Raw genomic sequence first — 12674 nt, 5'->3', positions numbered from 1 at the left:
AATATCATTTGCTACACTCAGCTTGTCATGAATGCTACTCTCACTTGTGGCTAGGGGTTGGCAGCTCTGTAAAAATAAATGTTTACGTTTTGTTAACACTAAGCCACATTGAATAAAACAGTGCACTCAATTGTTAGACAATTATGCTTTATGTAGTTATTATTGTAACCTTTGCTCCTATTTTTCGCTACTAATATGAAGGCATACTTTGATTTAACAACAAATAGCGATGCAAGTCGACTCGAGTCAATTTTCAGACCCTTGTTTTGGTTTCATACAAAGTAAATAAAACAGATCCAACGTTAATTTTGTTTTATATAATATATTTGACAAAAGGTATTTTTTATTTTTTTCATCTTTTAAAACTTAAAAAATTAATATTTTGTCAAGAATTATGAAAAATTAAAAAGTAAACAGTGTTGTCTGCCTGTTATGTTAATTTGTCACACATTGTGTTATTTAAATTGTTAATTAGGCCTACATATTGTATTCTGAAACGGAAATGAAATGGAATTTACAAAAATATGAAACACAAAATAGCTTTTTATGGTCTGGACAAGGATAAACTGTTATGTGCAGTAGACTGTGAAAAGTAGGTCACAGTGACCTAGTAATAGTATGCGACATCCCACCATCCGAAGTCGTTCCTACATGTGAGGTTTGATGGTCCTGTATGTATCTGTATGCAAGATATGGTCCAAACAAGGATAAACTGTTGTGCAGTAGACCGTGAAAAGTAGGTCACAGTGACCTAGTAATAGTATGCAACACACCGCCATCCCAAGTTGTTCCTACATGTGAGGTTTGATGGTCCTGTATATATCTGTATGCAAGATATGGTCCGAACAAGGATAAACTGATATGTGCAGCAGACCGTGAAAAGTAGGACTACTAATAGTATGTGACACACAGCCATCCCAAGTTGTTCCTACACATGAGGTTTGATGGCCCTGTATGCAAGATATGGTCCGGACAAGAAAAAGTTAACAGACGCAGGCATCGAAATAAGTCGAGAACGGTCGTTCAGGTTACCACATGTTAGAAAAGTCGTTCTCGACAAAAATTTAGTTTCGTTTCCGAACGTAAACCAGGCAATGCATTCAGGACTTCTGCATTTCATTATCTCGTCAGGAATTGCATCGATGTTCGCACGCACGTCACTCCACGTTTAAGCAGCGTCCACTAGATGAATTTATGTCCGTGTTTTGTTTTCTCGTACAAAATTGCACCGATGTTCATGCGCACTTGTGCAATTGCAAAGCAATTTTGGCAATCCGCGTTTAAGCAGCGCCCACTAGATAAATTTACTTCCGGATTTCGTTTCTCGTACCGATGTTCGCGCGCACCGTTACAATTTCAGAACGACCGCGTAGTAGTAACAGGAATTCAATTCTAACTTTCATATAGTTGTGGAAACCTATAGGTTACCAGTCAATATTTTGTGGTAACCTGTAAATGGGTTACCAGACACAATGCTTATTTCGATGCCTGCAGACGAACATACGGACGGACAACGCCATACCATAATACGACCCAAAGATGGGCATATAAAAATGGATAAATCATCATGAAAGTCAAACTTGATCTGTAATAGTACATGACAAAGCTATATACAAAATTTCAGGTTAATATCTAAAGGCCTTCTGGAAAAAAAGTGGAAAACAAATTTTCATATCTCCTAAGTTCAAGGGCCATAACTCCATCAAAAATAAGTAAATCACCATGAAAGTCAAAGTCGATCTGTAGCAGTACATGATAAAGCCACACATAAAATTTCAGCTCAATATCTCAAAGCCTTCTGCAAAACACATCCAGAAAACTTGTGGGACAGACAAACAGACAGAGAGATAGACAGACAGACAGGCAGACATGAAGGACGGAGATGAAACCAATAGTCCCATCTGGTTGGACCGGTAGGGGACTAATAATATGACACTAACAAAGAATTATCACAAAGTTTACTAGTCCTTAATTATATACATGTGCATCAATATTATGAAGATGTCCTTCTATATAATATAGTGTATTCCCTAGCTTGTTTTAGCATGGTACAGCACCATGCCTCAAAAGTCTAGCACCATCTAGCCTCAATCAGCACCATGCTGCCCTAAGATTAAACAAGCCTTTTTCTAAAATTGCCTTTATAAAACACCCAAAAAGGTATTATTAATTAATAAAATATGCCCTTTATATCTTTTGCCATTCATTTTATAAAGCAAGTACATAAATTACATTAATGTTTATTTCAATTAATTTTTGGTGTATTTTTAATGAAATACAAGTGCCCCAAAAATGGTGAAACAGCCCCAAAAGTGTTTGGTCTGCCATGCCTTGCCAAATTTCTAGGGAAATCACTATAATACCAATGTTAAGAATTTAAACAGTCTGTTTTGTGTACACCTAATTTCCTTTTCATTTCATGTACAATTCATCTATCTCAGAAAACTTGTCTGTGTATGTAATATTTTTAGATCTGCTTTTCTATTTAAATAGTGCTTAACTTTTGTGATTTATCTTTTGGTGTCCCCATGGTGTCTGAACTTTATTGTTACTGAAAATGTTCACGAACTGTGAAGAAAAATCTCACAAATGAACAACAACAAATCGGATGTTGATTGCGCGAACCGTACATGAGAAAACAAAACGAACCAAAATGATAACAGTCACGTGGTATACCAACGTCTGTGACATTGAAATGGAAATATTCCGTCTAAAAATATATTATAGACCTTGTCTGCTCAACAATTTTTTTCTCAAACATGCGTCCGTTTTTCAGAAATACGAAAAATGTATTTTGTGGTATTACAAACACCAGGATTACCAGGATTACCAAAAAACACTTCAGGTGAATGGAAATGTATATTCTAAATAATAAACGGTAAGTAAAGTGCAATTTTATTTGTGAAAAAATGGGTTTAATAGCGAAAAACAACGCCGTAATAGTTAACAACTAGCCGTAACTAGGGTGTGTCCCTTTAATACTATTGGTTTTATTTAACTTTTCCTAACTATTATGATACAGAAATACCATGACAAGGTTTGGTTTTTTGTTTTCATTGTTTTTAGCCCCATGCACATGCATTTCTGGGTTTTTTTAAAATGTCACTTGACAATGATTTTGGTTTTATTATAAGTCAGCAAAAGTTTTGTAAAATTCATGGAATATTACATCAATTTAATTACAGAACAAAACTACTTTGCCAGTTCCACAGTTAGCAAAATGAAAGCATAGGTACGACATCGTCACAAAGTTCACTTCAAGATTTCGTAAATGTGTCAATATTGTTTTGTCAATTTTAAAGTTAAGTTTTTTTGTTTAACGACACCACTGTAGCACATTGATTTATTAATCATCGACTATTGCATGTCAAACATTTGGCAGTGATAGAAATAAGGATAATTTTTCACTAGTCCACCGGACAACTACATCTAGAAATTACTTGTCCACCAATATTTTCACTTGTCCAAATAAATAATTTGTTTTATTCATGTACCAGGATGATGTTCTTGATTACTCAAAATAAAATTGCACTGAAAATTTCTACTTGTCCACTGGACAACCACCAAGGCACATTTTGTGTCTCCGTCGAATAGATTTTCACTTGTCAGTACAAGCAGACAAGTGCTTATTTCGAACACTATTTGGTTATTTTGACATATAGTCTTAATTATTAAGTATATCATATGTAAAGTTCTGCATTGTCCATTTCTCCAACAAGGGGGTTTGGTTTGCAAACTGTAAGTTAACATATTCAATTTCATTTTTGTAAATAACACAACACGTATGTACATATTGTGATGAGCACCATAATAGCAGTTATCTTTGGTAAATTTGGGACTTGTCAGTTCAGTATCAAGCGTTTCTGATTGTTGCATATTTTTGTAATTCTGTTTTTAAATCAGGATAAGTCATAAAAAGTCAGAATTTCCAAAACTATAACTTTTGTTGCATTTAATTATTTTTCACGGTGAAATTCATGTACTTTTTCAAGACAGGAAAGGGGTGGAGTGGGGTGGGTTGGAGGGGGGACCACCTGCACCGGCAGGTGCAAGGGAGCACCAGCAGTCCGACTGTAGCTGGTAACAGGCGAACAGTGGTATGGTGCTATGGAATTTGGAATGTCCCTTAAGATTAAACCAAAGAGAATGGGTGCACATTTTTTATGATGGAAGTTAAGCGCAAGTTTGAATGGTCAGAAAAATGATAAAGATAGGGAGCTATGTATAGTTTTAGAAATTACTAAGCCAAGAGTTGCTTGTTAATTGGATCTAGCTGGTGTTGATGTGTCTCCCTAGGTTGCCTATAGGGGCCCTTAAAGGGACATTCCCGAGTTTGCTGCAACGTTTAAGGTGTTATCGACTAACATAGCCTTTTTAACGATTGTAATTACAGATCAAATATATTTTTCTGCATAAATTATTAGCAGCTGTATATTAAACGTGTTACTGATCTTTCTAATACTTTTACTAGGTTAAATTTCATTTTATTTCCTAAAATATTATTTTTTCGTACACGTGTACGAAATTATTTCAAAACAGAATCCAGTTTGGGCTCCTTACAAATATTAAGACGACCAGAAACACACTGAATATACAGACACTGATATTCTAAACAAGAAAACATATTTAATATGTAAGTGTAATCGTAGAAATATTTTATTAGTCGGAAATATCTTATAATGTAACAAACTCGGGAATGTCATTTTAAAAGGGCCTGGTCTATTCAGATCGTGGCATGACAACCTAGGCCGGCTATGGCAATTTATACCTAAACGACAGCAATTGCCGTCGGTGCCGTCCTTAAGTTCGAACCCTGCGTCTGACGGGGATCGAGGAAGGACTTTCCTTTAGCACTGTCACTAACACTAACCCTAACTATGTTTATTATAAGTATTTATAATGTTCTTTATACGTGACAGTGCCAAAGGGAAGTCCAACCGGAATGGATCGTAAATGGACCGCGCATCAAGCGAACGCTTTACCACTGGGATACGTCTCGCTACGACAGCCCTTCACGTGCTGCAGTATTACTATTAGTCATTGATTCAATGACATGAAGTTGAACATCTTTGTCTACATAAATAATATGGAGATCTGCGATGTTTTCTAAAATTCGGTTTCTTTTAGAGAAAATACTGACCTAAATGTGTCCCGAAGAATAAAACGGCGTTATCCTGGTCTAAATTTAACACTGTCCGCCTGTGAAATTATAAACAAATCGTCAACAGCCCGCCATCGCTTTCTCTCGGAAGACGTTTAACTAACTTCTGCGCATGCTCGTATACATGCTACAAAGCGCCAAATGAGGTTCCACAAGAGTGGGTGACTTATCGATTGAATGTAATCGCAGTAATTGTTGTAAATAGAAAGATCGCCAGTTGTCTGAAACAGTAGGACAGATGTTATAAAGGGGTGACCGACTTAATGGACTGTTCTCAGGTATTGAAATTTCAGGGAGATGAAGTGCGACAGCCCACCGCTTCAATATGCACACATAACATAGCCTATTTGACCGGTCACGGTCACGGTGGCGCATTGGTTAACAGCCTGGTAGGTATGGGGTTTGCAGCCCGGTACCGGCTCCCACCCATAGCGAAGGGCTCATTGGGTACGTGTAAGGCCACTACACCCTCTTCTCTCTCACTAACCACTAACCCACTAACCCACTGTCCTGGACAGATAGCTGAAGTGTGTGCCCAGGACAGCGTGCTTGAATCTTAATTGGATATAAGCACAAAGATAAGTTGAAATGAAATGAAAATAGCTTATTTGCTTTATGCTTGTTGACAAAGGTGGCTATAGGTAGGGTCTCCATCGGTAGATTTATTTAAGAGGTTACCAGTATTTTATTTTGGTGCTGTTCTTAATATAGGGTAGGGTAGGGTAGGGGGCTTTGGGGCTCTATCCCCCAATAATTCTGAACAAAAAATATGATTGGTAGTAAATCTTATAATTGGTAGTACCCCCCCCCCCCCCCCCCCTTAAACACTTCGTCGGCCCCTCCGCCCATGTCTACTTCCTTCCGCCGTGCCTGATTACAGGCCCGTACCCAGGGAGGGTACGTCGGGTGTGCACGCACCAAATTATGGACATTTTTATTTTATTTATTTATTTATTTATAGTCTAATAGTGATTTGTGTGCAAATAAGTCATTTTATTTGTTAAAAGTAACTGACCAGAAATTGTACCACGATGCCACATACGCGTACGAGAAAATCCTTCAATAATATATTCGTACAAAAAAAGAAAGATCAGAGGCGGATCTTGCAATTATTTTATTGCATATTAATTTTAATTGTTTACGATCACCTTCCATACCTCCCCCAAAAGTTCCCTTGACATTCCGCCTCATGTCACTGCCCCCCCCCCCCCCCCCCCCCAAAAAAAAAAAGAGAGAAAAAAAGAGGATTTTCTGGAACCGCCACTGGAGATATTCGGGCAAAATGAGCTTGTGTGAAACCATTTCACCATGTATTTCCATCATTGTACCCACAATAATAGTTGTAGGCTAATTCGTGTAAACATGCGTAGTGATTCGTTTGAAACCCTACATAGCTGTTTGGCAGCGATGCTAATAGCAATAAAATTATTATGCAGATTCGGGCATTTTCGTTTAATTCGAGCACCCCACCTCCTTGCATCCAGCCCCCCCTCCCCCCCCCAAAAAAAAAACGCGCTCGCCTATAGATGCGATGTCCAGACACTACTAGTAGTCTGGTCGTTGAAGGGTTTGTGTCGGGGGGATTAATGGTAAATGGAATAGATTCAAAAGTATTTTGTTATCATTTGAAGCGTATTTTGTGATAGAACAACTTTGTTTTTACAAGCGATTTGTAGCCTACATGGTCGATCAATAGGTAATAATACTAGACTAATCTACGATATACTAGTACTACATTACACAACTACAGAAAATAAGCCAGGAATGGTCTTATATACATGTAAACGTTTTAGCTTATTTTGAATTTGGTCCGTCATTAAAGAAATGGTTAAAAACTTTAATGAATGTGAATCGTGTTTATCCATAAATGTTAATATTACTGAACACTTTAAATTTGGCAGAGGATGTAGACACGGTGATCCTTTATCACTGTATATTTTTTATTTTGTGTGTTGAAATTCTGGGGATCATGGTAAGCAATAACGACATAAAAAGGGAATGAGATAAACGGTAATGAATTTAAAATATCGCAATTTGCCGATGATACAACATTACTGTTAGATTGGTGGGGAAAAAAACCTTTACAGCATCCATGGAAACATTACATTATTTTACAAATATATCATGTCTAAAAGTTAATATAGATAAAACAAATATAATAAGGTTAGGCAATGATAGAACTGATCATAGAAAAATGTGCCCAAAACAAATTAAAACGAACTATTGAATTTTCAGTCCTTGGTGTGCGATTCTCTACTAATCTCTATCAAATAAAAGAAATAAACTACAAGGTTAAGCTAAACTAAGGTAAAAAGTTATTTAACAGTTGTCAAAACGTTTTTATCAACAGTAGGAAAAATTGGTTTAATTAAAAGTCTGGCTTTATAAAAACTTGTTTATCATTTTTCTTCACGTCCAAATCCAATAGATGCATTTTTAAAGAAAATTAGAATCATATTTCTTTCAGTTTATTTGGAATAAAAAGCCTGATAAAATAGGTAGAAAAACATTAATTATGGATGATCAAAATGGTGGTTTAAGAAGAGTAGATGCTAAACTATTTTGCAATGTACAGAAATATCGTGGATGAAAAGTGTCTGTGCTTACAGTCTAAAGCTTCGTTAGTATTTACTTTTTGGGTTAGCTTACAGCAAAACAAAATCATTGATATGCACAAATCCTTTTTTGTAAAACGTGTGTTAAATATATGGTCAAACGTTTTAGAAAAACGTGAAGCTAAAAGTGACAAAATAAAAGTACTTAACCTACCAATTTGGTATAACTCGTATATTAAAATCAATAAGAAGGAAGTGTATTACTAGATATGGCAAATGTTATTTGAAATAAAGGAACTATGTTCTTAAAATATATTTTTAATAATACCAGTTGGCTTACATATAATGAATTCTGTATGAAATATGACTAAACCACCATTTACAGCTTATACTGGGTTGAGTTTAGAAATTAACTCTATTATAAATTGAAGGTGTATACATAATTAGTAACAGTATGATTACAAATGCTGATAATACCGAATGGGTTAGAAGCACTTCTTAAAACAAATGCTTGTAAAACGTTTTACAATGATTGTATAAACGAATATACATCTAAACATAAAATAAACGCGCAAGTAAAAAGGCATCATATTGTTCTCTGACAAATGGTGGGAAAATGTATAAATATCTTCTCCCTTTCAAGCTAACTACGGACACAGGGCTGCGTTAGTTTTAGAACAAGATTAAATTTTTTTTTTTTTTTTGTAAACAAATAAGTACTTGATAATATTTGGTATAAAACATTCAGATAAACGTGAATTTTGTCATATGTTTAGTGAAGATTTAGTGCACCATTTTTGGTTATGTAAACATGTTCAGACATTCTGGAATATTGTTGTAAACTAGAATTCACGTGAATGCACAAACAATTGCTTTAGGCAACCCTAACTATTCTAAAAAAGATAACATAAATTTGATACTGCTAATTGTCAAAAAATACATATACAAATCAAAATGCAAAAGTCAACAACTAACGTTAACTGGCTTCCAGAACAGTCTGAACATGTATTACCATATAGATAAGTATATTTCCATAATAAATAACAGAACAATCCAACTTGTAGAAAAGTGGAATTGTTGAACAAAACTAATTCTATAGAGTATAATGTATATTTATGTTTCAGAATTATTTATCGGTACAATATATTTACAGAATATATAGAATTGATTTACAGAATTATCATGTTAATATTTATAATATTAATACGTATGAGACCCTTTTATAATGCATCATATATTTTATTCTTATATACTAAAAGGCAAAAATTATTGTGACAGAGATTGTTTGGAGTAATAAATTTGTGAATGGATTTATGGATGTAAACCAGAGAAAATGTGCATGAAACAGCTGGAAGAAATGCAACCATGTTTTGTGCAAGAAATATGGCATATTCGGGAGAAATCCTGTCCAGTGTTCACCATAAAAGGCGAGACATTCAGTCGCAAATCGTCTGTGCAGCCTTCAGAAGTCCAGAAGTCAGAAAAACACCATTAGTGAACTTTTTGATGCAATTTCGTCATGCCACGCCTCAGTGAAAATGACAGATGGCGAGTCATATGGATGCTTGAATCTGGGACCTCGCAGCGTGACGTCGCACGTTAATTCAACGTCCACAGAAACACGATATGGCACTTATGGCAACGATATCAACAAAACAACCAGGTCAGGGACCGTCCCCGTAGCGGCCGACCACCCGTGACAACCCCTTGCCAAGACACATGGATCCGAACCACGCATCTGCGAAATAGGTTCCAGACAGCAACCCTCACAGCACGTACCATCCCTGGCAACAGAGGTGTATCAGCGAGGACAGTCCGACGACGTCTATGCATCTACGGCATCTTTAAGGGGATCGTTTTGGAGGTGGCGGCGTCATGATATGGGGTGGAATTACAGCCACATGCTGGACCCAGATGGTTGTGATTGAAGGCAATTTGAATGCTGTGAGGTACCGAGATGAAATTTTGCAAACAACTGTGTTACCGTTTTTGCAACAGAACGGCCCCGGGATGACATTACAACACGATAACGCAAGACCACACATTGCTAGAGATGTGCAGCAGTATCTGAATCAGAACAATGTTGATGTGCTACCCTGGCCTGCCAGGTCCACGGATTTGTCACCAATCGAACATGTCTGGGATGAAATGGAGCGACGCTTGCAAGTCTTCCAAATCCTCCAACAACACTGCAGGAACTCCGGCTGATCCTTCCTCAGATCTGGAATGGCATTCTCAGGAACTTTCTCCAGCGTTTAGTGGCCTCAATGAGATGACGGTGCCAGACCTGTATCAATGCTTAAGGTGGACACACTCGCTACTGACTGTGTGAACTTCGCTCTGGACCCCCTCTAGTGATGTGGCTCATTTGCATATGGCAGGTGCGCCCTTTGCATGGACTTTTGCTCGTTTCCATACCTTTGGACATTTCTTTTTCCATGTTTTAACGTTTCATACATGGCAGTAAAAACTTATCATCAATTATCTTTGTCTTTTGTGTGTCACAATTCTATATTGTATAATTGTATATTTTTGTGGTGAGATAATAATAATAATAATAATAATAATAATAAAACAATAAAAAATAAAAATGTTAGAATTAAAAAATAAATATGGAAGACTGTTTAGTCTTCAAAACACGCTGGGGATTATTATGCCCTTTTCTGCACTACCTGTATGTTCTAACTACGTAGATAGCCCTTCATTTGTGGAGGTGGAAGTCTGTCACGAGTTGAGTATTTCTTAGAGGGTGGATCATCAGCATCTCTGGTATCACATAAATCTTTCTTCGGTTTTAGCAGTGATCATGGATTCCTATTTCGTAGATACAGTCAAAGGTGTTGGGTTAAATAGTGTGGAGAACTTTCCCATCTGTTGCTGTCGTACCAGTACAGTGTCACCAACACTGAGATTGGATGGTTTCACATTTACCTCTATATACCTCTTCATCTTTTCTTTGGCCAGTTTGTCATTTCGTTTCATTACAGCATCTCTACATGGTTGTGAAAGAGCAGATCGTCCAGGTAGTAGTGTTCACATGGAGCGGCCAAATTATGAAGTAACAGGTGGTATTTTTGTAGTACTGTGTAGCAACACTCTGTAACTTTGAAGAAAGGTGTTTAGTTAAGATTTCCAAGGTTTCCCTTCAGCATGAGCAGTTTTACAACTTTTTCAAGGGTCTTCATGAATTGTTCGTGGCCATGCTGGTGTTATCTTTCTGTGAGTATATCCAAGTTGTTCAGTAAATGTGAAATCCTGAATACTGAACGGTGGACCGTTGTCAGCCTTGATAACTGACATGACATGTTCTCACTTGGGCATTGTGGATTTGACACTTGTGGACGTCACAACGTAAACCACTGGATATCGGGAATATTTTTCAGTGAGAATGAGCAAATATTCTCTGGATGGAAAAGGTCCACAAAAGTGTAAACTGATGTTTTGCCACAGACGTTCGGGTAGTTCTGACATTTGGTATGGTTCTCGATTGTCAGACGCTATTGCAGCTTGGCAATGTCGGCATTTGGAAAGTTTTTCCACTACAATATTGTGAATGTCTAGGAACCAGACTTTTTCTCTAAGTAGTTGTTTTGTTTTCATTATGCCTTGGTGTCATTGATGAGCAATGTCCATGGCACGTTGTTGAAATATTTTTAGGTATGATCAGTATATTTCCTCTAAGGAGAATGTCACCGTCTGAATTGGCTGTCAGTTCTTCTCTGATGTGTCAATAAGATTTGTAGGCTGTTGTACAAATAATGATATACCAGTTATTATTCATAATTGCTCTAATGGCTTTCTTTAAATCATCATCAAACACGGTTTGTTGTTGATTTCAGTCAGTCACGACTTTCAAAACTGCTTGACATGTTATAAAACTAACATAGCTTTCCGCAGCAGATGTTTATTCTGTTACTAGTGTCAACATGTTTGCTGGATGTAGTGACATGTAGTCAGTTATTGTCATTTCCTGGTTGATGTTTTACATTGAAATCGTAGGTTTGTAATATCAACTGCCATCATTCGATTCTAGCTGAAGGTTTTGATTTTGGATTATTGAAAATATGCTCCACAGGTTTATAATATGTGATGTGTGAATTTGTTGCTAAAGAGATAAAGGACCTCCTTTTCTGTCTGAGAGTATCGACGTTCCACAGGAATGAAAAATCAACTGGCATAGGAGATTATTTTGCGTTTGTCTCCTGTGATTTGGTTAGGAATAGCTCCGAGACCAACTGGGCTTGCATCAACTACAAGTTCTGTATCCACATTTGTGTAAAAATACGCCATTACTTGATCACTTGTCAGACTTGACTTCAGCTTAGTCAATATATCTATCAATTCTGTACCCCACTGTCCACTATTTATTTATATTGCTTGGTCAAATCATATAGATATCTGGTGATTGTAGAATAGTTTGGAATGAATTGAGCACTAACGTTTGCCACTCCCAGTATGCTTTGGAGGCCAGGTCCGTCAACCAGGTTAAGATATTGTAAACACACACCACTTAAGTCATACACACTAATAATATAAAGAAAACAAAAATACAAACATGCACTAATTAAAATGTATATTATTTTGAAACAAGCACTGACACTCATATGTAGATCTTTATTGGCCACATTCAAGGAGAACCTGGTTTATTGTAAATAGGGAGGTTTTTTTAAATAAATGGGGCACCCGGCATGTTCGGGAAGTGCCTGGAAAAAAAAAAAAAAAAAAAAAAAAGTATGCTACAAACGCCTGCTTGATTAGTCGGATCAGATGCTCTTTTAATACATTCAACATTTGTGTGGAGAAGATGAGATGTCGTCCTTTGAGAATACAAAACCAAAGAAGTGAATAGATGTTTTGTTATACTTGCACTTCTTTCTATAAGGTAATTGTCTTTTAGGTGTTGAAACACAACCTCGGGGACTTTATCATGCTAATCTTGTGTTTCTCCATACACCAGG

General features: G+C 36.7%; 1 protein-coding gene across 2 annotated transcripts in view; it reads right to left on the bottom strand.

Annotated features, from left to right (window-relative positions):
- LOC121383174 overlaps positions 1-5373 on the bottom strand; it is a 40780-nt gene extending 35407 nt beyond the window's left edge. For both annotated transcript variants that reach the window (XM_041513013.1, XM_041513014.1), the window contains exon 1: positions 5141-5373. The gene's annotated coding sequence lies outside the window, so the exon portion shown is untranslated. The remainder of the gene's footprint in view (positions 1-5140) is intronic.
- Positions 5374-12674: the final 7301 nt, after the last annotated feature.

Source organism: Gigantopelta aegis, chromosome 10, assembly GCF_016097555.1.
Source record: "Gigantopelta aegis isolate Gae_Host chromosome 10, Gae_host_genome, whole genome shotgun sequence".
In the NCBI taxonomy this organism is placed as follows: Eukaryota; Metazoa; Mollusca; class Gastropoda; order Neomphalida; family Peltospiridae; genus Gigantopelta; species Gigantopelta aegis.
Note: the sequence above shows the minus strand (reverse complement) of the source record. Positions and strands in the feature narration are given on the sequence as shown.